This window comes from Ursus arctos, unplaced genomic scaffold (assembly GCF_023065955.2).
Source record: "Ursus arctos isolate Adak ecotype North America unplaced genomic scaffold, UrsArc2.0 scaffold_9, whole genome shotgun sequence".
NCBI classification, from domain to species: Eukaryota; Metazoa; Chordata; class Mammalia; order Carnivora; family Ursidae; genus Ursus; species Ursus arctos.
The window spans coordinates 65,560,701-65,586,867 of NW_026623111.1; the positions used below are offsets into that span (position 1 = coordinate 65,560,701).

The 26,167-nt window shown below is 38.6% G+C and overlaps 1 pseudogene; it reads right to left on the reverse strand.

Moving 5' to 3' along the window:
- Positions 1 to 25,377, reverse strand: part of LOC113263074 (protein Mis18-beta-like) — a 60,227-nt pseudogene extending 34,850 nt beyond the window's left edge.
- Positions 25,378 to 26,167: the final 790 nt, after the last annotated feature.

Consider the following 26,167-nt stretch of genomic DNA (forward strand, 5'->3'; position numbering starts at 1 on the left):
GCTGGTTATCCAAAACGATTTATTCTTCCTTTGCCCGCATCATCCCTTCCTTTCAGTATGTATTCCTTTGCATAACTTCCTCGATCCTCCATGGATTTCCATCAGTCAGTTTATCTATCTTTCCTTTCCTCTCTAGTAGCATTTACTGAGTGCTTTCTATATTCTCTCTTTAACGTCATTTATTGAGTGCTTATTAGACACCAGTGCTTTATGTGCAGTATCTCATTTAATCTTCAGACCAACTTGATGAAGTACTATTGTTATTGTCATTTTGCAAATGAGAAAGTCAGATATTAGACATATGAAATACCTTGACCCAGGTTATGCAGCTAACCCAGAAGGGCCCTCTGAAAGCCCACATATTAAGTTGTAAAAGTGTTATTCTTACCTCACCCTTTAATCTTTTTAGTCAAATTTCATTTTTTTTTCAAATTCCTGTTCACTATCCAATGCCCTCATATTATTTGCCTCTTCCTCTTTTCCTTGATATTCCATTGTTTACCCCTGCCCAGGTGTCACCACCTTTTATTTATTTACATATTCATTCATTCACTTATTCATTCCTTCATTGTGCTCAGGTCTAAAATACAAACAGGGGATTATTTTTCAGGGCCTTCTTTCCTGCCACTCAGAGTCATGGTGAAGGCACAGCCATGGCAGCAATGACTATGGGCTATGTATTTGCAACGGAGGTGATTTCCTGCTTAATTACAACTATGACCCTTAGACAAATGCTTACCCTTGTCTGTGCTTGAAAATGGTGCTTGTCCCCAAAGTTCAGTGACCTGTCATCAAGTATCTTAGTAAGGTAATGGAAAGAGAGGGATTGTATTTGGCTATACGTTAGTGTCTAACTAGTGTTGGTAAATTAGTAAAATATATACTTTTTTACATGAAATATAACTTTCATATTTGTAAGAAAAGCAAACATAATCCTATCGTGAACAAATGCTTTTATTTTGAGCTTCAAAATATCAAGCTTTGCAAAGACGTTAAGCATAAAACAGAATTCCATTATTGAGATGCCCTTGTTGTATTCACATTACTATATTTCTGAGAGGGCTCTAATTATTACCACCACCACCACCATCATCATCATCATCGTTATTATTACATAAAGGAGGAGAACTTGAAGAACGTCAAGAGTCCAAAAATAAAATTAATATATAAGTCTTGCCCCCACTGGTGCCCCCACCCTTGCACCTAATGAACTATGGATTAACAAGAAAATATGTGGCCTCAAAACAAGAGAAAAGGAGGGGCGCCTGGGTGGCACAGCGGTTAAGCGTCTGCCTTCAGCTCAGGGCGTGATCCCGGCGTTATGGGATCGGGCCCCACATCAGGCTCCTCCACTATGAGCCTGCTTCTTCCTCTCCCACTCCCCCTGCTTGTGTTCCCTCTCTCGCTGGCTGTCTCTATCTCTGTCAAATAAATAAATAAAATCTCTTTAAAAAAAAAAAAACAAGAGAAAAGGATGCTTAGCTAAAATTCATATTCCAAAGACTAAGCTAAAAGAAGGGGAAAAATTCTGTCTAAAGATGAACACACACGTGGACACAGACATACACACACTCAACCTCCCATGCGTCAGAAGGTTGGCCCAGCAGAGCCTATGGCAGAAACTCAACTGTGTGACCTCACTGCATCTTGGGTAATATGTGGTAATGAATTCAGTGCATGGGATCTACGACCAGAAATTTATCCCTGCCCTCCCCCTTGCCCACCCCTTTCGCAGCAGCAAGCCAAATTTGTGTGGTACCACTGTGCTGCTCGGCCTGTGTGCTTAATGCATTCATTAAACAGGAGACTGGAGATGGTTTCCTATGTTTCTCATTATTTAAAAGAACAAGTTAATCTCCCCTTTGGGGGGCAGCAGGGGAACTGAAAACCACATGATCCTCTTAAATAGTTCTTTGCCTGGTCCTCCCCTGTTGACAGGTCTGCCTTCATAATTTTATTGTCGTGGCTCTGAAGCAAATTTTAGAGAGGCAGAGTTAGCTGATGGAAGGGTGGAAATGAGGAGAAGGAAGGTGAGGCTGGGAAAAGACAGGGGGTGAGGGAAAGAAATCCAGCCGCCTGATATATGGGGAGTCTTTTATCAGATCTATCTCCTTGCCTTCTCGAGTGCTTATCATATCACACAAACTGCTCCTGAAGAGCCCTCCATTTACCCTCTCCCCTAATTAAATGTGCACTTCATTAATGTAAATTGGGGGTTTAATGCTCTTGTTGAAATTCTGAAGAAAGTGCTATGGCCTTGCGAAATGCTTAAGCATCATTGCAAATTAGATTAGGGACCAAGAAAGGCAGTAAAATTAGAATGATAATGGCTGATGTGGCTTCCTGACAGGCATGACTATTCAGGGATCAATGGAATGGAGAACAGTTTCCCCGAGCCGAAAGTGAAAGGCAGGGACAAACGTCAGCCTACAGATGTGGCTTTTGGAAGCACTTTCAATTAGTTTAATTTGGTAAATGGTGGGGATTTAGAGGCTCTCAGCCAGTCATACAAGACAAGAATACATTGAAATGTTTTTCACTTTTTAACATAAAATAGGATCGGCTTTGGATTTGCATTTCTCGAACAAGAAGATGGAGTGGGGCGGGGTGGGGGTGTGGAGGATGCAGGGAAAGTTTCCAAAGTGTTTCACCAACTCTGCTTTTGAAAATGGAAATGACTTTTATGAGCTTGGACAGCAACCTCCCAAACAGTGGGAAAGGGGAGAGTAAATGTACCCCCTCTGGTTCTCAGGAAGGCCTTAAATCCTGAACACACCAAGAGCCCAATATGTACTAAAACGTGTGGTCAAAAGCCATGCGGGTGGGCAGCGGGGGCAGGGGGGGCAATGGGCAGTGAAAAACACTCAAACTCGTTCATCATTTCCCACTCCAAGTATGTTCATCCCCCCCCAAAAAAAATGCTATCTCTCAATTACAGGATTCGTTGTGTCCCCTCCCCTCAAAAAAAAGTCACGTTTTTAAAGTATCACAAAAGGAGAATATTCATAATTTGTTCCACAAATATTCACCCAAGCACGCGTGCGCCAAGTTACCTTCTGAGGGCATCAGCACCACCTCAGCAGACACTCACTCGGTGGACACTCACTGAAGCTCATTTGGTAAGTGCTAAGTGTGCCTTTTCCTTTTTGTTCCCATCAGCTAACTCCACCCCCCCCCCCAAAGCACTGGTGTCTTCACTGGAAAATAAATTGGCACTGATCTGGTGACCAGGACATTTACAGGCAGGACAGCTTCTGTGCACAAAGACCTCCTTCAGATTTGCACATTTTGACTACAGATCCCGCCTTGTGTTCCCAGAATGCTGTCAAGCTCCAGTTGGACCTCCTCCCTGAAGGCGTCTGCATCTTTCATGAGTGAAGAGGAAGGAGATGATGCATCAGAAACTCCGGTAAATATTACCAAATCCCCAGTTACTCCCCAAGGCCTGTTCAACCTTGTGAACCTGCGCAGAGATTCACCTCCCAAATCCATACGTTCCTTTTCCGGATTCACCAAACGTTTGCTGATAGGCTCATCTCTCACTTTTGTGAAGTTAATACTGCAAGTCAGCAGCAAGCAAGGAGATAGACAAATGAATACAGAAAGCAGAGAGTCATATGTCCAAAAGAAAAGACAGTGATCTCCACATGCAGTAAAAATAAACCAGGGCAAAGGTAAGCTCATAAAATAGTTTGCACTGTTAATAATTTGGTGGCTGGAAGTTCTCAGTTCATCATGAAGATGGTAGCAGATCCTTGGTATTACAAACAACTCCACGAATTATGAACTTTATAAGGCTTCATTTCATAAAGGCTACTTGTCTCCTACAAAACACCCAGAGAAGCAGTAGGAAAAAAATTCCAATGAAATGATACCAATGAAATTAATACAAATAATAATAATAAAATCTAATATTTGTATAGTATTTTGCTGTTTCCCAAGACCATAGACAAATTCAATTATTCATTTGATCTACAAACAAAGTCTTCTGGGGTAGAAAAGAAATAAATAGTCCTTCCTGTTTTATAAATGAGGAAAACAAAGTTCAGAGGTGTCCAGTTGCTTTCCCAAAGACACAGAGTTAGTGAGTGACAGAGGAGGAATTAACACAAAAGCCTTCTTTTTCTAATAACTTCAGTGTTGTTGCAAAATTAATAAATGATTATTGAGGAAATACTTTCAAATAATACACAAATGTACAAAGAAGAAAGTAAAATGCATACCAATAATTACCAAAACTATTTTGCAAACATCATTTCATAAACCTTTCTTTGCCTATAGATAGATAATATTAATAACAATAATAGGAGCTAGCATATATTAATTTCTTACAATGAGTCAGGCACTATCCTTAGTATCTTGGATATTTGCATTTATTCTTTAGAACAACTCTGTGAGGTAGATGTAACTTACAAATAAGGAACATAAGGTCTGGAGAGATTAAGTAATTTGGCCAAATTCATACAACTCTGAAGGTTACTTATAAAAATATAATCATACTGATCATATAAGTAGGTAGCTTGCTTTTTCACACAACAAATATATCATGAGCATCTTTTTATTTACCCACCTCATGTTTCATGGCCACACACATTTCATTGAATATAAGTACCATAATTTAATTAACACATCCCTGTTGATGTACTTGAGGTTACTTTAGTTTTTCTTTTGTAAACACTGCTATGATGAAAATCTTGAGCATCCTTTCTTTCACATGCAGCTGGTAATCTCCTTCGGTTCATTCTTACACATGAGATTTAGAGCAAGACTTAGGTCTTCTGATTGCTGGTTTCACAGGCTTGCTTCTCACTCCACCCCTCTCACACAGCCCTCTTAATGGGTATCATATAAACTTGACAGCTGTTGGCTGGAGGTTTTCAGATTTTTCACAAGTTGGCAAATTATGTCCCCAATTTGTGCTCATTGCTTCAAGTAAACCCCTGTCTAGGATTCTTCTGCCTCACTGGGCACCCAGAGAACTGCCTGTAGGTTTAGCCCAGGACCCCAAACAATAATGCCATGACACTGCTGAGATGAGGCAGAACTGTCATTTCCTTCCCCCCGCCATTCCACAAACACTTGGCTGGATACCAAGGAAACAAGCCCAATAAGATAGAATCGATGCCCTCAAGAAGCACACAGACATGGGAGACAGAAAAATAAAGAAACAATTACAAAGAAGTGTGATAAGTGCTATGACAGAAATATTCACATGATTCTTACATGACAACCAAGCTGTTTACTCAGTCCGGTCTGGGGAACTCAGGGAAGGCCTTCCCGAAAGACGACAGCTAGGGAATCCTGAAGGATGAGCTGCAAGTACCCAAGCAGAAGAAGAAAGGTGGATGCAACCAAGGGAAGTTACTCTGAAGGAGCCCTCTCCACATAGCTGTCTTCTCCAGATCCCCTGGCCATTCTTCCTCCCTACCCTTCATGTCACAGGGTGGGAGATAACCGTTTCCCGTATGCTAACCTCAGGATACTGGGTTATCCTGTCCTCATTCTCAAAAGCACTTCCCACTTCTTTGTAAATAGCCCATTATTAAACTCCCTTACCCAGTTTGACTATGAGATCCACTTCCTGTCAGGATCCTGACTGATTCAACACATATATGCATCAGAGACTGGGCACAAATCTACCGATTTCACAGCCCCACCCTTGCCCTCACTCTCATCCCAAAGCCGATCTAAGGAGGCAAGAATAAAAACCCTAGCTCCAGAAGAAATGCATATAGCACTCAGGATTGGCCCTGTTCCCTTATTGGCACAAAGATCTCAAAGGGACATTTCTCTTCTGGCGCCAGTTAGAGATGTTCAATTTCATTTCACTTTAATTTGCAATAAATGTGCCTAATTTTATTTTTAATTTCCTAAATAGATTGATTTGGCAAAGCCACTTTGCCAGCTCAAAAGTTAAATTCCTGATTGAAAATGCTAATATGGAATTCATTTTCTCAAACACTGATCCTCTGATATTGCGAAATTGCTCTTGTTTAGATAAGAATCAGAGAACTGTAGAGATGGGAGGTACAGTAGACATGAACTCAAAGGGCACAACCAGAGTTAAAGGTCTTGCCCAACAAGATACAGCTTGTTAATAACATTCTTCCACCCTCCTAGATCCTGGATTGCTGGATTGAGGCAAATGTTGTTTGCACTGGTAAAGTATTGTCTCCTAAGGATGATTCTTCATATTTTGTGAGATTCTTCCTCCCTTGGCATTCAAACCACCCTAAGATATGACCTCAATTTTACTTACCATGTCCTGGATGAAGGCTGAAAAAGAAAAGAGAAGGGAAGGGAAGGGAAGGGAAGGGAAGGGAAGGGAAGGGAAGGGAAGGGAAGGGAAGGGAAGGGAAGAAAAAAATAGCACAGGAATAGCACAAGAATAACTCAAGAAGTTAACAGTTGCTTCCTACAGGAAGAAAGGACTGGGAAGGAGAATTACTTTTTATGAGTTAATTTGTAACTTGTGACAGTTATAGCATTTGAATTTATTATCTATTTGAAAAATAAATCAGCTTATTGAAAAGACGAAGACACCAAGTATGTGAATTTTGTTTAGCAAGGAAGTACTGCCCACCTACTGCATGTTATGAAACATCCTAGGCAGTGCAGGGGATATAAAGGTAACTAAGGCATAACTCTAGACTTCAAAGGGTCTATTATCCTGAGGAGGGGGAGACATGCACAGAAACAATGATAATCCAGGATGGAATGTGTGAGATCACAGAATCCAGATGGAAGGAGGGTCATTTCAACTCAGCTGCATACTAACAGATGGTTAGAATTGGGGAAGGATATACCAAGTGGGGGAACTGTCAGCAAAAGCTTGATAGGGGAAATTACGGAGCACATAAACAGCTTGCTTCTGATGACACTGTAGTGGGTGAAGACAGGCAGTAATCCCCAGTCCCTCCCAAGGCCCAGCCATGAGAATACCCTCCATTTTTCACAAAAGTCCTATTTGTAATAATTATGTCTTACAAGAGTATGACATTTTAGTTTTTAAAAGGTCTTCTCAAGTAAACTATCCCATTTAACTTCACAATAATATACCCTCACTATATAGTTGGAGAAACCAGCTATGAAAGGACAGCAAAGTTGAATGGCATTTTGAAGGAAACTGTCATTTCACAGATAGGGAAACTGAGGCATAGCAAGAATACGTGACATTCAGTTAGGAAAAGAGCCAGAAATTTCTGAGGTTGTTTGCCTCATACACACAGGGAACAAAACAAATCTTCTAGTCAAACACTGCCTGCATCTGCAGCGGCATTTAACTTGTATACACCTGTTGTCTACCTATATGCAGAAATAACATATACACTTCAAGTGTCCATATCTATCTACCATCTAGAAATGTATTAGAAAAAAAGCAATGACTATCATTAGTATTACCAAGCCTTATTTTTTAGTCATATATCTACTGCTACCTGGAAACTCCACACCTTGGGTGTGGTTATGTATCTGAGAGTGGCTGCAGACTGGATTAGGGGAAGGCAGCTCTAACAACGGGGCAAGTCAAAGGTCTGCCTAGTAACTGCATTCTCCACCATCCACCCAGAGAATACTCTGACAGGAGGGGCTATTAAATGTTTGGAGGTATTGTTTTTAAAAGAGAAAAATCAAATACATATTAGAAGATCATTGATGATATAAAGCTGTAAAAGTTTAGGGCGAGTGTAGCTGCTGTAGGTAGCAAGCAGCATGGAAGACTGATGGAAAGAAAAAAGGCACAGGGACCTGTATATAATATAGAAGTAATTTCATCTTTTACCCCTCAGTACCCCTTCACGAAATGCACACCCCTCTCCCTTCAGCCAGCCCCCCACATCCATACCCTCTGCATCTCTCGCCTTTTTGAGACTCTCCCCTATGTCCCAGCTGGGCCTGAATGATTAGGTGTGGCCCTATAGCTCACTCTCACTTATTCAGCTGTTAAAGCAGCTTAAACCCTCATAAGAACATTAACATTTGGGTGCCAATAACAGATTGACCTTTATTCATAAAGTGCAAATAGTTGGAAGTCGAACAGATTGGTTGCCAGCGATTGCCTTTTATGTGCAGTTTAACGCTTTGATTTCTCTCCCCTTTCTTCCTTTAATCTGACAACGCTGTCTTGAATACGGTTTGCACTCTAAGTAAACAGGGCCAGGGGAGGCCTCTGCTTTTGTAGCACAGTTTGCTTGGAGGAGGGAGAGAGACGGGAGAGCGACTTTAAAAGATTTGCCTTTGGAATTAAACAATTTAAGAATGGATTGGAGACCCCCAAAACTGAATGGAGCTGTTGGAAGAACTCTGAACTGAACTCACAAGAGCCTTTTGCATATGGGACCATTTATCCAAAATCAGCCATCTAGATGCAGAATGAGAATGTAAGGATTTATATTAACTCTCTTGCAAGTTTACTCCATGCCATACACAAAAGGGAAACTCAGAAACCCACAGAGCCTATGGATTTGAGATGGGACCACACCACACTGCTTTGTTAAACACTTCTAGCCAGCTGTGAGCATTTCCATGCTTCACAGTGCAAAGGGTGGCTTGATCCTTTTAAAGGGTTGTGTTTCTTTAAAGTATTCCAAGGAAATATCTCTTAAGCATAGGCTTTTTAAGATACTTTCCAACATAGCACCAGTTTTGGATTTTTTTTCCTGATCTATCTTGACAATACTTCACTTTCAAGAGCACAGCTTATGCTTTATAGCAAATGGAGACTCTTTATAGCATTTTCATAGATAGAATGTGTAAATGCAAAGCTTCCCAGCAATCAATTGTGCCCATTCAGAAATAATAAAGTCCTTTGTGAGTCAACAGAACAAACACAGGAAATGGAAGGTACAAAGCTCTCATGAATAAGGCTTGACCATAAGTGTAAGGCAATTTTATGTGGATGCTGGTTCTGCTAGAGTTTTTACAGTGCCTTGAAAAAATCTTAAATGTATTTTAGGAGTGAAGGAGAATTTCTTTTTGATCCAGACAATTTAGCAATGTACTGTACATGAACAATTTGGCTTTAGAATTAAGCATATCTAGGTTTGTGTCCCAATCCTTACTAGAAGCTCATTAGCTTTGTGCCTAAACAAGGAACTTGTCTTAAAGCCTCGTTTCCTCTTCTGAGATTTATAGGCAACTATAAGCAGCAGTCTCAGAGGAATGAGCATCCCTATGAAGCTCAACATAGCTCCTTGCCCCTTAGTAACCCAGTGAAAGCTATTATTTTATTAATTTTTAATTTTATACACCTTTGCTGTCATAAGTCTGTATGAAGAATATGACAAAAAGAAATAGAAAAGAAAAAGAAATAAGAAAGTACTTAGCAATGGACCCATCCCACAATTAACCACAATAAATGCAAATTGCTATTATTATTGTTACTATCAGTTTATACTTTTCTGTGCACTGACTGTTTCACTATCTCAAACTACATTATGGTTGTCTTATGGCAGAAAGGTCTCCCATTTCTTTTGCACCCTCTGATGCTGTGAGCACAACATTAGATGCAGAGTAGATGCTTAAGAAATGACTTGTTGGTTAACTGCTTCTTCTCCTTTATTGGAAACCACCTGCTTCAAAGCAAAAAACAAAAAAAAACAAAAAACAAAAAAACCATAGGCACTATTTTTCCCTCCTTCTCCTTCAATCCTTCACTTACTCTATTACTGAGTCCAGTCATTTCTTGCTTGAGAAAATGAGCTCTCCTATTCTCCATATTATCATTAGGCTAATCCATGTGTGCAATAGCCTTCTAATAAAGAACATGCAAATAACAACAACAACAACAACAACAACAACAATAATAATAAAGAACGTGTTCCCACTCTGTCCTCACCACCACTCCCCACCTGCTTCCAGTCAGTCATTCTGATGATTGATGCTGGGCAAACATTTCCCAGACTTCTTTTATGTCTCTACCTAGCAATTCATGCTGTGGCCTCCATCCTCTTCCAGACTTTCCTTGATAGTCATATAGAAAGTTGCAATGGATAGAAAGAGTTTAAGAAAGAAATAAGAATATTATCTACAGTCCTTCAATTCAGGGTTTTTTCCTGAACTTGGAATATCCATCACAAAGAGGGCAAAGCCTTACCACATTTGCTAACTGCTTAGCCATCTTGCCAGCATGTACCTGACTTCATGAGAGGGACAGTTTTACAGGTCATGGATGTACAACTCAGCAAAAAAGCAAGTAATCCAGCTGAAAATGGGCAAAGAACCTGAACATATATTATTCCAAAGAAGATATACAAATGGGCAACAGGTACATGAAAAGGTGCTCAACATCCCCAGTCATGAGGGAAATATAAATCAAAACCACAATGAGATATCACCTCATACCTGCGACAATGCTATTATCAAAAAGACAGGAGATAACAAGTGCTGGCAAGGACTTGGAGAAAAGAGAACCCTTGTGAACTATTGGTGGGAATACAAACTTGTGCAAACACTGTGGAAAACACTATGGAGATTCCTCAAAGAATAGAACTACCATGTGATTCAGTAATCCCACTTCTAGGTATTTATCTGAAGGAAATGAAAACACGAAAGATATATCTGCTCCCCCATTCACTGCAGCATTATTTATAATAGCCAAAACATGGAAGCAATCTAAGTGTCCATCAACAGATGGAGAGAAAATTGTATATGTATTCAAATTTATGTATATAAACTTCTTTATTTTATATATATACATATACATATATATATATACACCCACATATATAATAGAATATTATTCAGCCATTAAAAAAGGAAATAGTGACATTTGCAACAACATGGATGAACCTGGAGGGCATTATGCTAAGTGAAATAAATCAGGCAGACAAAGACAAATATTGTTTGATCTCACTTATATGTGGAATCTAAAAAAGCCACAGTCATAGAAACAGAGAATAGAATGGTGGTTGCTGGGTGGGGGGTGGGGGAAATGAGGAGATGGTTGATCAAAGGATACAAACTTCCAGTTATAAGATGAGTAAATTCTGGGGAATCTAATGTACAGCATGGTGATTATAGTTAACAATACTGCATTGTATATTTGAAATCTGCTAAGAGAGCAAATCTTAAATATTCTCACTACACACACACACAAAAGATAATTATGTGAGGTGATAGATGTGTTAACCAAACTTATTGTGATTACATTTCACAATATGTACCATATACCAAAATCACCACGTTGTAGACCATAAACTTACTTAGTTGTTTTGGAATCCCAAAGCAAAGAGCAGAAGCAAGGGAAAGTTAAAAATTACATAAAACACACATAGAAATAATGGCATAGAAGGCAAAACCAAATGAGAGAGGGTGAAATGGTCATTTTTGGAGTTCCAGGACAAGCCCTACTTTTCCACGTCCCCAGAGCTACTCCAAAGAAGAGACAAGAGCCACAGGCAATAAAAAACTGTTTTCTCGGGTCTCATGCTCACCAAACCCCAAATCCAGTACTCACCCCAACTCAGGGCAAAGTGTTTATCTTCAGTGGAAACTCATTTCGGTTTAATTGTTTGGTGTTTTTTTTTTTTTTTCCTCAGCTTTCCCTTCCATAATCAGAGACTGCAATGCCAAGTAGCTCTCAAGCCAAGTCATTTTAATGAGGGAAAGATTTCAAAAAGATTATGGATGGGGTTTTAAATGTCTACTGAAATGCACACAGAAAAGTCTTCATTGTAGGAGGAAATGTTTTAAAAAGTATCTTTAAATAAATCCTCAATAACAGAGACTTGGCAGGCCCAGGGCTGCTACCCAGCCATCCCTGGGAGAGTGGGCTTTTTATGGATTCCAATCTAAGTGTTCATGCTGACAGGAGCCCCTAATCTATAGTATTGTTCAGTACTCATGAGAGTCTCATTAATTAGTAGCTGATGAGGTATAAAAGGAGTAAATTCTGTTTCAATTTAACGATGACCTTCATTTTAATTCCATTCCCTTTGTGAAAACCTGGAAATTATATGACTATCCCCAAACAGTAGAGTTTTTAAAAGCTCCTCTAGTCAGACAAATTGGTTTAATTTCTTGCCCGCTTACTGAATGCAGAGCTTCAGTGAACCTAATGTACTTCTGGAAAAAGAACTGATGGAAGAAAATTTAAGTTTTTGGACTGCTGGGAAAATTTTGGCAGGAGATAGGAAAAAATGAAAGGTTTTGGTTTGCATTTATGACAAAGAACAAATCACATAAAAAGTCTGAGGATGACGAAAATAAATTGTTAGTGTCATTAGAATGAAAAGCACTTAATGCACCTAGGAGACCTTAACAACCTGGAGATAATGCCTGGCACAAAGTATGTGCTTAGTAAATGTTTGTGAATGAATGAATGAATGAATTTTTTTTTATGTCACCTTACTCTCAGCCAATACTGGTATTTTAAGCTGTAATGTTCCTAAATTCAGTTAAGCAATGGATTCACCGCATTGCTGGTACTAACGAATATTGAACAATTAGTTGTGAAAGCAGTCCTTGGCCGCTCCACAGGGCATAAGCTTTTAGCTGCACTCAGGGAATAAGCCAGAAAGTATAAGGACAAGTTGAACAGGTGCCCACCTGCCTCACCACCACTATGATTTCTCAAATTGCAGATCCCAGGGTCAGGGGTTCTCCCTGTAGGCAACTACCAAAGCTGCTGGAAGCATTTCAGTCCGGGACATTGACATTGGCTTTTGGACACAACCATTTTAATGAAGTAAAAAGAGCAGTGGTGGTGTTTTTTTTTTCTTTCTTTCACTTTTTAATGCCAAGTAATCTGTGCAGAAGATCACCTCTCAGTCTCACATCATCCCTGACCCCATGTCCTTGGAGGGACTGAGGCTTAGAGATGGGTTGAGCATATCTGCATTATACACTGCTTGGAAGTCTTCCAAAACTGAAAGTCAAACAATTCGAAAGTGAAGTCAAGGTGCCCTATTTCCCATATGACCCTTTAATTTCCTTTGTACACACACACACACACACACACACACGTGCTCTTATCTACCAGACTATTCATTGAATGAATGAATTAGTGAATGGTTGCTATAATGAATTACAACTAGGCATGGAGTTCACATCATTGACTACACTTACAAACCAAATATTTCTAGGGTTAGATTGTAGTTGGGGAAGAAGTGATCTGATCAGACAAGATATGACTCTTTAAAAGGTGTTCTGAATGTTGGATTTCAAACACCAGAGACGTGAGTCTTCCCAGCAATCCAGCTGAGATAATCAAAGGTATTCAAAACCCAGATGGGTTAAACTCTCAAGCCATCTTGGGGCTGTGTTGTCCCCTCTTCACTGTGGGAGAGAGGATCAAATGGGGGGCCATGGTGGTATTTCAATCCTTTCTCTACTTTTCCTCTCATCTCCAAGGCCATTCCTCATCTCTCTTAATAACAGATCCAGAATCATTGCAAGGAATCTGAGGTCACATTATTCTTCTGCCTAGTTACTTTTCAGTTCTGGAAGCTGCCAATGATACTACTCATGTCCCATTTCCCTTCTCAAGACCAGCTTAACACACACACACACACACACACACACACACACACACACAGATGGCCTTGTGGGATGATTTAAGAAAAAGTATTTTTTCCTACTACCTGGCTTAGGGCTCAGTTCAAAAGTTAGAGAGGCATTTGCATTAACAAGTAAGCAACCAACTGCAAAAAAAAAGCAAACAATCCAATTTAAAAATGGCCAGAGGATCTGAATAAAAACATTTTTTCCAAAGAAGATAAATAAATGGGCAACAGGTACATGAAAAGGTGCTCAACATCACCAGTCATGAGGGAAATATAAATCAAAACCACAATGAGATACCACTTCATACCTGTTAGAATGGCTATTAACAAAAAGGCAAGAAATAACAACTGTTGGCAGGGACACAGAGAAAAGGGAACACTTGTACACTGTTGGTGAAAACACAAATTCATGCAATGACTATACAAAACAATATGGAGAGTCCTCAAAAAATTAAGACAGAACTTTCATATGACCAGCAAATCTCCCTTTCAGGTATTTATCTGAAGGAAATGAAAACACAAACTCAAAAAGATATCTGCACCCCCATGTTCATTGTAGCATTACTTACAATAGCCAAAACATGGAAGCAATCTAAGTGTCCATCAAGAGATGAATGGATAAAGAAAATGGAATGTTATTCAGCCGTAAATAAAGAAGGAAATCTTGGCATTTGTGATAACACAGATATACCTTGAGAGGATTATACTAAGTTAAATATATCAGAGAAAGACAAGCACTAGATGATCTTCCTTATATGTGAAATCTAAAAACAATAACAACAAAAAAACCAAACTCAGAGCAGATTGTTGGCTGCCAGGGGCAGGGTATGAGTAGGGCAAAATGGGTAAAGGGTGTCAAAAGGCTCAAACTTACAGTTTAAGATAAGTTAAGTCATGGGATATAATGTACAACATAGTGACTATAGTTTTACTGTATTGCATATTCACTAAGAGAATAGATCTTAAAAGTTCTCATCACAAGAAAACTTTGTAACTATATGTGGTGATGAATGTTAACTAGACATTGTGGTCATCATTTTGCAATATATAAAAATACTGAATCATTAGATTGTATACCTGAAACTAATATAATGTCATTTTTCAATTATGCCTCAATTTAAAAAAAAAGTAAACATCACTGGGAAGAGTAAGAGAAATTTATAATCATTCACACTCTAGTGCAAATTACCAAAATCTTCTTGCTTTCCTCCTTTATGTCTATCTGCAACTTCTTTATACTTTCCTCCTATATGTTTCTCATGGATAAGCTCTGAGTAGCTATAATCAGGAAGCAGAATCTGTGTAGAGACTGCATATACAGTATAAAGCCTATGCACAATACATTTAACAAAGATTATTAAAACCATAGGAAACAGAGTAATAATATAAACATATACGATGCTTTTGTAACTTCTTTTGCTTTTTTTCATTTAATCTTCACACAACTCTTCTAGGTAGTATTATCACCACCCTATTTTACAGGTGAGAGAAAGAAATTAAACATCTTGCTTAAGAAGGAGATCTGGACTTGGAAACCCAGATAGAGAAATGACAAAGCTAAGTGTCTTTTACAATGCCAAGGCATCTCTGGGAAAGATATCCCTGAAATAACTTGGCATCCCTGTTTGTGTATTTTAAGGCATTTACTACCATTACATGACAAAATTTGGGAAGTAGCAGAGGTAATTAAAGAAGTACAGATACAAGAAATAAGAAACAGAAGGGTGCTTTCAAATGGAGGCAAGTCCTTTAACCTTCCCCTTTCTACTCTCCTTTAAGTCTTTCACTTTAACGGCAGTCTAGCTTCATGCCTCTTCCTTCATCTGGAAGGGTCATTTCAACAGCTCCTTCAGTTCGGGGTAAAACTGTCTCAAACCTATCCATCATTGACCAGGGTGGAGCAACTTGCTTGCTTTGACAGCAACACCAGGCTGCTCAGAATTAGTGGGTCCACAGCGAGAGGATATCCAGCTCTGTCCTGTGCCTCTCTTTATAAAACAGGGTCCACCTAAAGCACAGCAAGGTGCCCTACAACAAGTGCTGGGAAAAGGTAATCCAAAGAGCAAATGATCACTAATGTCTCACGAAGTTCTCCACCGCACTACGAAGTAGTACTTTCATTAATATTCCTGTTTTCAAGTGCAACAACTGGATAGGTTAAGTAGTTTTCCCAAGGTTGCACACTACTAACTGACAGGGCCGGGATTTTTACCCAAGCATCAGGCCTCAGGGTCTGGGTTCTTAACTAAGCACTATCAAAAAACTGCATCCAGACTCGTCAGGAACCTGGGTACATTTATCCGGGGTAACCTAAGACATGGTGGTATGTGACCATTTTCTACTTGAACAGGATAGGGAAGCAAATGCAGAACGAAGGCTAACCAGCAGAAGTTATAAACAGACTTCAAGTAAGTATAACTTTCAACTTTCTAAACACAAATATGTCTGCACAGATTGGCATGCTATAACTTCCTATAACTTGTCTTTAAAATGAGACTTCTTTTTCCAATGAAAATTACTTTGAATAATTTTATTAGTCTCCACTATAAAAACTCAGCTCAAAATAAATTAATCAAAAAAGGAAACTGTAAGAAACTGGGGCAGTTTCCTATAAATAAAAAGTAACTGGAATACAGGTGAATAAGCATGGCTAGATCCAGGTGTTAAGATGATATCATAAGCAATCTGTCTCTTTCTCCATCTCTCGACTAGGCTTCCCTATCTGTTTACAGTGTGCTCAGACACAGTCTCACCTTTTGGGCAGAAATATCACCAGTAGTTCTACGCTTACATCACCTCACAGCTGCCAATCCCTCTGGGAACTCATAGGAATTAGCAGTTAATTCTGCCTGTTGGCATGGCGTGGAGAAACCTGAGAGGACTTTATAGAGGAAGTGACCTTCATTTGCATCTTGGTGATGTGTAGGAGTTTCCCAGGAGAAGGGTGGGATGAGACAGGCTTTCCTCTATTGGAGGCACTGTTCCCTACAGCTTGAGCATTTTGGAGCATGTAGAGAAGCAGAGAGATGAGGAAAGATACCTGGCTCACTAAAAGCCATTTTGCATATTAAACAATTTGTGGAATGGCTAATTTACTAAAAAATCAATTTACCAAACATTTAATTCATAACTTACCAAATTTATTGATTTGCAAAAAAAAGAAAGAAAGAAAGAAATCTTTTTGACTACTTATATAAAGTTTATAGCAATTTGTATTGGATCAATAGCTTTGCTGATCAGCTTTTATGTTGTTTTCAGAACAGCATTTTAAGGAATACTCACTTTGTTAACACCTAAGATCATATTCAGGGGTGGGAGTTGTCTCATTCGAACCAGATTTAATATTCAGAAAAGTCTATTTTAATCAATGATCAAATGTCAGTGTTTCATATGGGAATTTTTTTCAGTTTCTACTGATTTCTTTCAACCTTTTCTTACTTTCCTGAACATTTGCCACATCTTACCCAGCCTTATTAGAGAACTTCCTCTTTGGATGAAGTTTTCACCTCTCTGCTCAGACTTTATTGTTCTAATACTTTAGACCTGTGACCTTTGATGTGAAAGCCACTAGCCACATGTGGCCACCTAACTTCAAATTAATTAACATTAAATAAGATTAAAATTTCAGTTCTTCAGTCATGCAAGCCACATTCCAAGCGATCGACATCAAGCCACATGTGGCTAGTGGCTACCATACTGAACAGCACAGATAGAGAACACTTTCATTATCATGGAAAGTTCTAAAACTGTCTAATGAGTCCTAACAATACCTTTTCTCTAGGATTCTATCATTAATTCCCTCAGCTCTATGCCCCACAGCAACTAATGAGCTACACTCCACTCCTGCCCGTGGTTTCAACTCCCCAGGGCCCTACTGGGGAAGAAGGGAATTTAGAAAGCAAGCTCACGGTTGATCATTTCCATTTTGTCCATTTTCTACCGTAGCAAAAGGACGAGCTGTTCTAATATTTTAAGGGTCCCTGTGCGAAATTTTCTAGGGAATGATCTACCTCAAATACAAATAAATGCTGTCCTATTCTGCAATGTTTTCTTTCCTCAAACTCCACTGCCCTCAGAAAAGGAGGGAGGGTAGAAGGAAGAGAGGGAGGAAGGAATACAGGAAGAGAGAAAATGAGGAGGGAGAGGGAGGGAGAGAGAGAGGGATCCTCTTGTCAGCAAACTCTTTACTGAAAATATTAATTCCACTAAAAGCATCAAAAGAGCTTTTTTTCCCTTAGAATAAAAAAAAATACAGCTGTATAGCAAAATGGAAGGCTTGAATGAACATTTCAAGTCCTACCTGTCACAAGCCATTAGTTGAATTGCCTAAAGAAATCCCTTGACAAGTATAAGTGCTGTTTTTATGTTAGAGAGCTTCATAATGTTGGCCACAAGAAGAAATTTCTCCACAAAAGCTCTTTCTGTTTAATAAAGTGATTTGTTCCAGTAACAGTGATAATAAAATTGCTGAATTGAAACAGGATTGTTCAATGAAGACCTGAATCCAATTTGCTGGACTACTACGATTACACTTTTATCTCTGTGTTTACTCATTTGTAGAATTGCTACCAGTCTTTTGATATGCAATTAATAGGATTAATGGTTTTCAAGACTAGAAGGCAGTAAAAAGGAACAGAACTCATCCTAGGGTGGCCTAGCAGCTATATGCTACGTCTTTTTAAGGCTGTGCACCTTGCTGGCTGTCTGCTACAGAATGACAGGTTGATTACCTTGACTTGTCCTTTAAAATGAGACTTCTTTTTCCAATGAAAATTAGTTTGAATAATTTTATCTATGGTAATTTATGTTCCTCCCCGCTGTAAGTTCCTCAAGCAGCTGATGGCACAGTCTCATGCCCAAGAAAAACAGGTAAAGATTAGAGTAACAGCAACAATTTTCTTTTGTGTGTGTGTGTGTGATTTGTATTATTTTTATTAGTTATTTATTTTCATTCCAATTAGTTAACATACAGTGTTATATTAGTTTCAGGTATACAAATAGTGATTCAACAGATTTTTTATTTTTTTATTATTTGTTTTAATAATAATACTTTATGATATTTTTTTAGTCACCATACAGTACATACTTAGTTTTGGATGTAAAGTTCCATGATTCATTACTTGCATATAACACCCAGTGCACCATGGAATTTGTGCCTCCTTAATACCCATCACCAGCCTATCCCATTCCCCCACCCCCCTCCCCTCTGAAGCCCTCCGTTTATTTCTCAGAGTCCATAGTCTCTCATGTTTCATCCCCCCTTCTGTTTACCCCCCTTTCTTTATCCCTTTTTTCTCCTACCGATCTTCCTACTTCTTATGTTCCATAAATGAGTGAAACCATATGATAATTGTCCTTCTCTGCTTGACTTATTTTGCTTAGCATTATCTCCTCCAGTCCCGTCCATGTTGCAGCAAATGTTGAGAAATCATTCTTTTTGATGGCTGAGTAATATTCCATTGTATGTATGGACCACATCTTTTTTTTTTTTTAAGATTTTATTTATTTATTCCACAGAGATAGAGACAGCCAGCGAGAGAGGGAACAGAAGCAGGGGGAGTGGGAGAGGAAGAAGCAGGCTCACAGCGGAGGAGCCTGATGGGGGGCTCGATCCCATAACGCTGGGATCACACCCTAAGCCGAAGGCAGACGCTTAACCGCTGTGCCACCCAGGCGCCCCTGGACCACATCTTCTTAATTCAGTCATCTGTTGAAGGGCATCTCGGCTCCTTCCACGATTTAGCTATTGTGGACAATGCTGCTATGAACATTGGGGTGCATATGGCCCTTCTCTTCACTATGTCTGTATCTTTGGGGTAAATAACCAGTACTGCAATTGCTGGATCACAGGGTAGCTCAATTTTTAACTTTTTAAGGGACCTCCACACTGTTTTCCAGAGTGGCTCCTACCCAGAGCAATCTACACTTTCAATGCTATCCCGATCAAAATACCAATGACAGTTTTCAAAGAACTGGAACAAACAGCCCTTAAATTTGTGTGGAACCAGAAAAGGCCACGAATCACCAAGGAATTGTTGAAAAGGAAAAACAAAGCTGGGGGCATCATGTTGCCGGACTTCAACCTGTACTACAAAGTTGTGATCACAAAGACAGCATGGTACTGGCACAAAAACAGACACACAGACCAATGGAACAGAATAGAGAACCCAGAAATGGACCCTCGGCTCTTTGGGCAACTAATCTTCGACAAAGCAGGAAAAAACATCCAGTGGAAAAAAGACAGTCTCTTCAATAAATGGTGCTGGGGAAATTGGACAGCTACATGCAAAAGAATGAAACTTGACCACTCTCTCACACCATACACAAAGATAAACTCCAAATGGTTGAAAGACCTTGATGTGAGACAGGAATCCATCAAAATCCTAGAGGAGAACATAGGCCTCTACTACATCAGCCACAGCAACTTTTTTCATGACACATCTCCAAAGGCAAGAGAAACAAAAGAAAAAGTGAACTTGTGGGACTTCATCAAGATAAAAAGCTTCTGCACAGCCAAGGAAACAGTCAAAAAACCTAAGAGGCAGCCCACGGAATGGGAGAATATATTTGCAAATGACACTACCGATAAAAAAGACTGGTATCCAAGATCTACAAAGAACTTCTCAAACTCAATACACAAGAAACAAATAAACAAATCATAAAATGGGCAGAAGATATGAACAGACACTTTTCCAATGAAGACATACAAATGGCTAACATACACATGAAAAAAATGTTCAAAATCATTGCCATCAGGGAAATTCAAATCAAAACCACACTGAGATACCACCTTACGCCAGTTAGAATGGCAAAAATTGACAACGCAGGACACAACAATTGTCGGAGAGGATGTGGAGAAAGGGGATCCCTCCTACATTGTTGGCGGGAATGCAAGCAACAATTTTCTTAAATTTAACTTTTGAAGTGATCTATCTCCCTCTTCTAATCCTATATTAAAAATTCTTATTACCACTATTGGTCACTTTAATAACAGAATAAAAAAAATTTTACAAACCATTTAATTCATTGCCTGAAAATTTTTGAAGGCTTAGGTATAACATTTTAGGTTATTTTGGTCATAGTTTACATATGCTTGCTTTCAGATGGTGCCATCTTAAATGCTCAAATGTACTAGTATAATCATTTGATACACAAAGTAAGATTTATTAAATACATACTCCTTTTTTTGTGAGGATGTTTTTGTTTTGTCGTTTCTTGAGGTTTGGCTGGTTTTCTTTTTTAACAGATCAAGAAGCTAGTAAAAATATATCTAAAAATGACAGAAGTCAGTGTCTTTATAAGCTACCAAAATATTTTTTATTGAACTACACTTGACATATAACATTGTATAAGTTTAAAGTATAAAACACCCTGATTTAATGCATTTATATATTACAATATGATTGTCATTGTAGCATTAGCTAGCACTTCAATCACTTCACATAATTATCATTAGTGCCCACCAAAGGACAAATGGATAAAGCAGATGTGAGATATATTTACTGGAATATTATTCAGCCATGAGAAAGCTACCAGAATATCTTAAGAACAGACAACTTTTAGCAGACACTGGTGTCTTTGCCTGAGTTCTTAGTAAATAGAGCATAAGGTAAACCTTAGTATTAATGCTTTATAGAGTGTATAATCCCAGGGAAGCAGGAGTGAGCTGAAAAAAAATGAAGCCAGTCAGGAAAAGCGGGAAGCATATACATGGTAATATGTTACCAAGAATCACTGATGGCTTAGTCCAGCTATAGGGAGGACATATGGAACCATTATGTCTTAAAAGTTTGTCAGAAGAAAGAAGGACAAGCAAATGTCCACACTGTTCCCTTTCTACCTCCTATCTTTCATTAATCAAAGTTCTGTCACTGGGGTATTAACAGCCCAATGCTTTCCATTTGGGTTGCATGGCCCCTCAAGAGAGTCACTGGGAAATCCAGAAACCCCTGGGTCTTGTTTGATCAAAATATGGTGACCTACCTCCTGCATTTTTCCATGGGATTGATGAAGACTATATATCACAGAGCCCAATGCTCATCCACAGGGAAGCTAAAACAACCCCAGGAATTAGAAGATGAGTCTGTGGCACTAGAGCTTTACAGTCACAGAAACATGTCTACTGTCACTGGGGGTTGATTTGTCTGGGAAGCAGGGAAAATAGTCAAGGACTGGGGGGTTTGGGACAGGCAGATGGGACAGAGCTGATCTGGAGCAATGCATAAACTGAATGTAGTACAACTGGCAAGTTAAATCTGTTCTGAAGAGCTGTTTCCACAATGAAGATGAACATCTTCCCCAGGTCTTAATCAAACGTAAAAATTGTCAAAATGTTTGTTTTAACTTCCAAAATGGCATCTCTTAAACAACCCTCCGCATTGAGTAGTGTTTACATCAATGCATCTGGAGTTCACCGGCTATCACTTCAAATATGTGATCCATATAGTCAAGATACCCTCCCAAGATGTGGAATGGTATAGCCACTGTGGAAAACAATATGAAGATCCCTCAAAAAATTAAAAATAGAAATACCATATGATTCAATAATTCCACTACTGGATAATTATCCAAAGAAAATAAGAACACTAATTTGAAAAAAATATATGCATCCCCATGTTTATTGCAGCATCATTTACAGTAGCCAAGATATGCAAGCAACATAAGCATCATCCATAAATGAATGGACAAGGAAGATGTGGTATATATACACAAGGGAATATTACTCAGCAATAAGAAAGGATGAGATTGTGCCATCTGCAACAGCATGGATTGACTAGAGGGTATTATGCTAAGTGAAATAAGTCAGACTGAGAAAGACAAATACCGTATGATTTCATTCATATATGGAATATAAAAAAAACTAGTGAATAAACAAACAAACAAAAAGCATAAACAGACCTATAAATACAGAGAACAAACCAATGATTGCCAAAGGGGAGAGGAGTTAGGGGATAGGCAAAATGGGTGAAGGGGAGTGGGAGATACAGGCTTCTAGTTATGGAATGAATAAGTCATGAGAATAAAAGGCACAGCATAAGGAATATTGCCAATGATATTGTAATAGCTCTGTATGGTGACAGATGGTAGATACACTTGTGGTGAGCACAGCATAACATATAAAAAAGTTGAATCACTATGATGTACACCTGAAACTAATATGACAATATGTGTCAACTATACTCAAAAAAAAATTTTTTTTACGACATCATCCCAAGACAAAAACAGGGATGACTAAGTTATTCATCTATGACTTCAGGGCCTTGAATGTGGTAGAAACTATTGGTTGAATGAATGAAAGCATGAATGGTCATGTAATTAGCCCAAGGCATCTGCCTGTCTAGCCCTACCCTCATTCCAGCTCTGCCTGGTTTTACTGAATACAACCAGACACTGAAAATGTAACTTCACCTTAAAAAGAATATTCCAGAGCCTAACGGTAGCATTTCCATTCTCACATTTTAGTCGAGATAGGATCAAATATTTTCCACTAGCCTTCAGTTTCCTCCCTAGTTGCTTGGCAAGTTTGATTCTTTAATTGCCACATCTTGAGTAGTAATTTTGTTATCAGAATATCAATAAGAAAATATCTTTGAGGGGCGTCTGGGTGGCTCAGTCATTAAGCGTCTGCCTTCAGCTCAGGGCGTGATTCCATGGTCCTGGGATCAAGCCCCGCATCGGGCTCCCTCTTCTGCTGGGAGCCTGCTTCTTCCTCTCCCACTCCCCCTGCTTGTGCACCCTCTCTTGCTGGCTGTCTCTCTCAGTCAAGTAAATAAATAAAATCTTTAAAAAAAATCTTTGATATATTATATACCACTTTATAAACCTGCCATAGTGCCATGTATCTGACTTTCATCAACCACTGAACAATTGCAAAATATTTTTTTTCAGGATATGCTCTCAGTGTCTTCTTCAGCAGGTGAAGTTCTTTATTCCAGCAGAGATAGTGACCATAATCTTCCATTCAAAGTGATAATGTCTGAAAATTTTATTTATATGTGTACCAGAGAATTCAAATGGACCAGAATTTCACATTTCTTTACATGCAGCTAGTTCTCACTTTGCACAGAGCATGAGACCATAAAAAAGATCTTACTAGCTGAAAGCATACAAAGCAATCTCAGTAATCAACAATAAAAAATCACGATGGCCCATAGCATATAGAAATTTCATCTAAATGTTCAAAACTCTCTTATTGTAAGTTATAAATTATAATAAAATAAAAAATAGTTAAACTAGTATTTCTTTAATACAGTTGACCACTGAACAACACAGATTTGAACTACACGGGTCTACTTATATGAGGATTTTTTAAATAAAAACAATACATAACTGTAAATGTATTTTTCCTTTTTATGATTTTCTTAATAACATTTTCTTTTCCCTAGCTTACTTTGTGAGACTATAGTATATAATACTTATACAAGATATGTGTTTATCAGCTATTTATGTCATGAATAAGACTTCTAGTCAACAGTAAGCTATTAGTAATTAAGTCTGGGGGGAGTCAAAAGTTATAGGCAGATCTTTGAGTTTGTGGGGGGTCTATACCCCAACCCCCACAATGTTCAAGAGCCAACAGTACATTGTAATTTAAAACACCACACTGAGACACCACCTTACACCAGTTAGAATGGCAAAAATTGACAAGGCAAGAAACAACAATTGCTGGAGAGGATGTGGAGAAAGGAGATCCCTCCTACATTGTTGGTGGGAATGCAAGTTGGTACAGCCACTTTGGAAAACAGTGTGGAGGTCCCTTAGAAAGTTAAAAATTGAGCTACCCTATGACCCAGCCATTGCACTAGTGGGTATTTACCCCAATGATACAGACGTAGTGAAAAGAAGGGCCATATGCCCCCCAATGTTCATAGCAGCATTGTCCACAATAGCTAAATCATGGAAGGAACCGAGATGCCCTTCAACAGATGACTGGATTAAGAAGTTGTGGTCCATATATACAATGGAATATTACTCAGCTATCAGAAAGAATGAGTTCTCAACATTTGCTGCAACATGGACGGCACTGGAGGAGATAATGCTATGTGAAATAAGTCAAGCAGAGAAAGACAATTATCATATGATTTCTCTCATCTATGGAACATAAGAACTAGGAAGATAGGTAGGGGAAGAAAGGGATAAAGAAAGGGGGGTAATCAGAAGGAGGAATGAAGCATGAGAGACTATGGACTCTGAGAAACAAACTGAGGGCTTCAGAGGGGAGGGGGGTGGGGGAATGGGATAGACTGGTGATGGGTAGTAAGGAGGGCACATATTGCATGGTGCACTGGGTGTTATACGCAACTAATGAATCATAGAACTTTACATCAGAAACCAGGGATGTACTGTACAGTGACTAACATAATATAATCAAAAAACATTAAAAAATAAAATAAAATAAAACATCAGAAACATTAATGTTTTATTCATTTGTAAAAATTCACTAAGAATGGTTTAGCAGTACTTGCCTCCTTCTCATATACAAGTGAGCGTCTTTTCTATCCGAATAAAAATAACTGATAAATTGTCATATTCCTTTCTTTTTTTTTTTCTTTTTCTTATTTAAATTCAATTAGCCAACATATAGTACATCATCAGTTTTAGATGTAGTGTTCAATAATTCATCAGTTGCATATAACATCCAGTGCTCATCACATCATGTCCCCTCCTTAATGCCCATTCTCCTTTCTAAGTATAGATCAGCTTCCAATCTATTGTCCTCTGTGATGTCCATGTAATGAATTATCTCTGAGAGTTCCTTTAATATGAAATTTTTTGCCAATTTCACTTCATCCAGTACCTGTTCATCCTTTTCATTACAACCACTTTCCTCATTTACTTTGGTGAGTTTCCCTTCACTAAGTTCTTCTGACTGCATGTTCAGGGTCTCCTGCTTAAGGACAGTGTCAACATTCTCTATCAGTTATTTCTTCTATAATTTCATTTAAATTTGATTTGATTTTCACTTCCAGGATTATCACTTTCCATTTCTCTCTTGCAATTTCATCTTTGTTGGTCAATTCCCTTTGTTCTATTGTCCATTTCTATAAAATGCCACTAGTCTTGGTCAGTCTCCCAAATCCACCATGTGTCTACCTTTCAACTTGGCTGTGGCACCCAGCATGATTCCTGGTACATAGTGAGTATGCAACAGATAGTGAAAAGATAAAAAAACTAAAAAAAAAAAAGAAGGTAACACAACAACACACTTTGTTGTCTGTGCATGAGCTGAATAACAGATGTTCAATAACCAATTGGTAACAGAGTTTGAAAACAGTGTGATTGGTCACCGATCATAACATGTGTCATTTACATAGAGATTTGTAGACTAAAGAGTTAGCACTGATGTTTATATTTTATGCAATTACTCAAACTTAATATACCATGCTAACTAAAATTTGAACCATGCTGTTGGGCACTGTTATTGTTTAAGTAAACCAAGTAACTGAAATATATTCATATTAGAACCTTGTAAAGTGATGACTGCCTGTATTTGATAAGCACACCTTCTGGAGTTGGTAAGAGAACCTAGCTAACTACCACAAGATTTGACCGTCTTATCCAAGAGATACCCAAAGGACCAAATAACATATGTGATTTTTTTATACATATATATATATATGTACGGATTAGGGACTGTGCCTAAACTCATGGAGTACAGTGGTTAA